Source organism: Lactuca serriola, chromosome 3 (assembly GCF_051521515.1).
Source record: "Lactuca serriola cultivar US96UC23 chromosome 3, Lser_US96UC23_V15, whole genome shotgun sequence".
NCBI lineage: Eukaryota > Viridiplantae > Streptophyta > Magnoliopsida > Asterales > Asteraceae > Lactuca > Lactuca serriola.
This window is the reverse complement of record NC_136410.1, coordinates 268,926,313-268,931,657: the sequence shown is the minus strand read 5'-3', so window position 1 is coordinate 268,931,657 and position 5,345 is coordinate 268,926,313. Positions and strand designations below refer to the sequence as shown.

The 5,345-nt window shown below is 32.9% G+C and overlaps 1 long non-coding RNA gene across 5 annotated transcripts; it reads right to left on the bottom strand.

Moving 5' to 3' along the window:
* Nucleotides 1-3,018: 3,018 nt before the first annotated feature.
* Nucleotides 3,019-4,863, bottom strand: LOC145094907 (uncharacterized). Of its 5 annotated transcripts, none has more exons than XR_013703629.1 (4): nucleotides 4,077-4,863; nucleotides 3,863-3,979; nucleotides 3,572-3,649; nucleotides 3,019-3,475 (listed from the first exon to the last, which is right to left on the bottom strand). It is a non-coding gene; the product is annotated as an uncharacterized LOC145094907 (long non-coding RNA). The 5 variants fall into 5 exon arrangements; XR_013703631.1 differs by having other exon boundaries at nucleotides 3,020-3,475; nucleotides 3,572-3,596; XR_013703628.1 differs by having other exon boundaries at nucleotides 3,572-3,979.
* Between the last annotated feature and the right edge of the window lie 482 nt (nucleotides 4,864-5,345).

The window sequence follows — 5,345 nt, the reverse complement described above, 5'->3', positions numbered from 1 at the left end:
ACACATATTGTAAGGGTATTTTGGGGATTTTACCGTTCGGGCGTTGGCTAACCGTACACACTGCTTTCTCCTTTGGTTATTACAAAATCTCTTATAAAATTTTTATGCCTTTATTAATTGAAAAATTCCTCAAATCCTCGGTTTGAGTTCAGTTACGCCCGAAGGTGCATCCGAATCCCTCAAACCAAGGCTCTGATACCAACTTGTAACAACGTAAATTTTCAAAACAAAATTTTTGATTTCTTAAAAACATGTTTTCATCCAGAACAAGCCATAAAGATCTAATGTATCATATCATAATACAAATCATATAATCCCAAGATCATAAATCCTCCATCAGTGTGTACAGATCACGCCGGCACCTTCCCACGGTCCTCGCTAGTACCTGAAACACATAACACAACAACTGTAAGCATAAATGCTTAGTGAGTCCCCCAAAATACTACTTATGCACATACGCCTTTCCAGGCCCTGACCTTCCGGTCCATGTGTCTCAGGGGACTTCCGTCCCGACTCGGTAAACCTTCCGGTCCTACCTTACAGTCCTCATCACAATGCCTTCTGGCCCATAACATATATGTCTTCCGGCCCATATCAAGCATAGCATACATAGCACATATAAACGATTAACTTATCATATACGAAGCATACAACCCATAACATATCCGACCTTCCGGTCACACAATAAAACCCTTCCGGGTACAGTATAGTGAGAAAACTCACCTCGTGGAAAGTCTAGAATCTCACATGCTCACTATCTTCGAATCCCACACGAAGTCTCAACCTCGCCTAATCATAACGAATATCATTTTAATTAATATAGACTTCCACCACTAGACTTTACCCCTTAATAACATTCCTCAGAGGGGTAAAAGACCATTTTACCCTCCCTTGACTCAAAGTCCACAAGTTGACCAAAACCCTAAAGGTCAGCAAAAGTTAACATCTTCAGTACACGGGGCGTACATCGCCAACTCAAAAATCGGGGTCTCCACCCAGTACGCTGCGCGTACTGGGAGTTACGCCCAGCGTAATAGTCAGATCTAGACACACTTCATTTCTGGTCTTAATCGGTTAAGCCACTACTTCAACTTCTAGATTCGGCCTTATTTAAGCATCCTTACTCAAAAAGTCGGAACCTTTAAGCCTTGGCATGGCTGTAAAGGCTCTTACACTCCTTAACACCTTTCCATTTCAACTCAAGGATCTAGATCTCATGCATGGCTAATCATTCACGTCCAAGATTACATTTTTATGGATCTACAACTCAAATGGACCAGAAATATGATGGATCTAAGCTAATGGAGACCACTTGCTCATAAAGTCTCCACCTTTGGGACCAAAACCCTAGAAAATGGTCCATAAAGCATACCACAAGATCTACAAGTCAAGATCCGAACTTTTTACCTTAGAAAGAAGCTCCAACTTTTGCTAAGCCCGGATCTACACTTGAACACCAGCTCCTAGCCTTCACAATGGACTCTTCTTCTCCTTTGCTACCTTGAAATGACACCACCAAGCTTAGAACACTCACAAAAGGGCTAGGAACGAAGGAACACTCTCTTAGGGTTTCTTTCTGAGGGATGGTGGCTCAGGAGCCAAGCCATCTCATTCCTTTTATAGCCAACAACTCAAATTAGGGTTTTGGGTCTGGAGCGATTACGCCCGGCGTAACCTTGGGTACGCCCAGTGTACCCGACGATGACGTGTTTAAATGAGGCGCGCAAGTACGCGCAGCGTACTCCTTGTACGCCCAGCGTACTCGCCCAACACAAAGGCCCAAAATGACAAATAAATAAAGATGAAGGGCTAATCGGTTGTACCTGAATTTCGGCTATTACATGAATTACATGTGATTCACATGTAAATCACATATGTATTTTTGTGAGTGTTTTTGCATCAATCAAATTTTTTTTAATTTTCTTGTAGATTTGGAAGAAATTGTGGTGAATATTGAAGAGGTGGAAAATGATAGATTGAAGAAAATATGGAAATATTGACACAAAGACATGAAAATGCTTTGAAATATTGTAGAATTTTTTTGTTTTTTATATTTTATATTGTATCGAATAAAATACTTGTATTGTGTTTATAGATTACTAAATAAAATGAGTTTTCTTATGATTTTCTTACAAATATTATAGTATATGAAAAATGCATATATGCATTTGTAAAAATATGCATAAATGTACCAAAAATGTTGATTTTTTTGGTTAAAAAAATATAGTATTTTTTAAATATTCCAGTTTTTTTTATTGATTTTTAAATGTTTTAAAAAAAATGCAGTTTTTTTAAAAAAATATATATTTTTTATTTTTTTTTCAAAAATTCATGTTTTCTATAAAAAAACTAAAAAATCTACAATTTTTTTAAAAAAAACTGAAAAATACTATTTTTTTTAAAAAAAACTGAAAAATACTATTTTTTTAAAAAATCTGCAAAAAACTGAAAAAAAAATTCAAAAATTCATGTTTTTCTTTAAAAAATTAAAAAATTTGCACTTTAAAAAAAACTAAAAAAAAAATTATTTTTAAAAAAGTTCAAAAATTTGATTTATTATGTAATTTTTTAGACATTTCTATTAATATGTAGAATAACACAAAAAATTAAACATTAAATGAAATCGATAAGATTACGATCATGCCCTTAATGAATTAGTTTTTATATAACGCTCCACTTTTAGTTCTCGGGTTCTCGGGAAAGTATGAGTTCTCAATCGATCTCAACCCTATATATATATATATATATATATATATATATATATATATATATATATATATATATATATATATATATATATATAGTTTCTTTTAAAATAATGAAACGAACGATATTTTGATTAAATATAATGTTCAGTGTGAGTTATTAATTTGTTGTGATTAGATGTCATGCTAAGTGTACGTTATTAATCATGGTGTGGACTGTGATATCAAATAAAATTTTATATGTACTATTATAATTATGTCAAAGAAATTAAATAAGAATATCAAAGTTTGATGATAAAAACACCAAAATCAATCAATTTTATTACATAGTGGTCGTTTTTGTAAAAGCAATTGGAAAAGCTCAAACCTAACCTTAAATATATTTCCAATAAGACTAACTGAAACTTGATGAGTTTATAGTTAATCTCTTTATATGCAAAATAGTCATATGCTCTGAAAAAGAAAACTGGACAACTGTATTTTGTGTTTACCCCACCTTATACTGTTGGCTGTCCTAGAAGGTATAAACTCCTATAACTCTATGCCTACATTTTCAATTTACACGGTTAGCCATCAATTAATCATTTAAGGATTTCTTCCCTTCAATGTATTAAAGCCTTCAAAAAATACATCAAGTTTAGTTCTTGGTCTTCAATTACGATAAACCTTGTTAGGTTGATTGCAAAAAATCATAAATATAATAGTGGTTTGACTGTAGAAAGTCACAAAGGGAAGAGTTCAATTTCCACCCGGTTGACAATTGCCACTCACTTCATTAAACAATGTGAAATTCATAAGTAACTAACACAAAAAGAAATTAAAAAAAAAAAAAAAATCATTGTTACTAAATTTCTCATTGTGTTTACCTGGTTCAACTTCAGCTATTATTCCCTGTCAGATGTCAACAACATGGAAATGGAAATATTATAGATACTTATTTCTACCTAATCAACAACAAAAAATAATTAACTCTGATGTCATGGTCTAGTTTAAAAAAGTTGATATATCATAAGTGAGTAAGTTCCACATCTGTAAGAGAGTGTACAAAAAAATTGATAATGTCATAAAATCAAAACTAAAAGACCAACCAAGGACAATTTTCTGTAAAAAGAGAGAATATAAAGAAAACTTTCTTAGTTCTCATACTTATAACTCACCTCTTGTTTTCTCTTAGGCATTTCGACAAACACTTGGTACGCATTTTCCTTGAGCAGCTTAATAGCTTGTACCATCCAATTTCCAGCATTATTCCCGTTAAATCATTCCTTAGCAACCTATGTAGTTTAGTCCAAACACAACCACTTTAGAAAAAAAATGATATAAAAACATTGAGAATAGTGAAGGAAAAATACAACTTCAAACCTTTCCTACCTGCACAATGACACCATAAAATCAGCTTAAGGGTACAAACACTTATTGCAAACATCCATGTTAGATAGAAGCGTGAGAGTAACAACAGATGTCTACTTCCTTCAATTTTTAACAAATTTGAAAGAGTAACCTTTATCTGCTTTGAGAGATAGAGGGAGAAGCGTGAGAACAACAGATGCAAGTGATATATGATTTGGCGGTGGAGAGAGAGAGGAGGCGAATTAAAAGAGAGTTAGTTTCATCCACTTACCTACCTTCCGAATTTCTCTCCCTAAGTTTATAGTAGCTCAAAATAAACATCAACTCATATAATCCCCCATAAGCAGCTTCCAGATTGTTTAACAGATGCGCTCTGTTTCACTTTGACCCATATTAAGGGATGACGTGCTTCTTCCTAGTTCATCTACGCTCTGTTTCACTGCTTTCTCTGGTTTTCACAGTCAACATGTAGGGTTGCAAGTTTCTGCACAACATGTAACAAAAATCAACACTAATAATATATCTCTGATAGCGGGAAAAACCATTGAAACATTAGGTATTTTAGGGCAGAGGACGATGGTGGTCATGGTTCCAGAATTGGTTGGAGGTGATAACCGGTTAAATTAGGCAAAGATGTTATATAAATCGTATATGGTGTTGACCGATTCCGTAGGCATGAGGAATACTCGTTCAATTTGTTGAGTAGTACGGCTAGGGTAGTGCGATGAGATCTTCTATTTGAATGCGTCTTCAAGTATATAGAACAATGAACAATGAACAGATGCTGTCGAGATATAGGAATGCCAAGATAAGGAATGAGCCAAGTCAAAACAATAAGGAATGAGCCAAGTCAAAACAATAACACTTAAGGTTTCTTTGACTCTTTCAATGGTTGACCGAAAATCTGAATTTTTTGCAAAGGCATAAAGTTGTGTATAATGCTTTAAGAGCTGTACCTCTTAAAATTTCAGTATTTAAGACTAATTCCTCTCTAATAAATGAAGGCTTTTTTTGCAAGTGTCAATCTTTAATGAGTTTTGACATTTGTCATTTTTTGATATTTTTTAAATAAATAAAATCCACATGTCAATTTATGTTTTTTTTTTCAATTTTTAAAATTAAAAAGTCACATAATTTTATACTTATATATGTAAAGTATCAAATGTAGTAAATATTATAATGAATTGCATTTAATATGTTTTTTCATTCCTTATTTCAAAATTTTATTTTAAAAAATATTTATTATTACATTTTAATATTTTATTTTCTTTAATCAACCCGTGTAATACA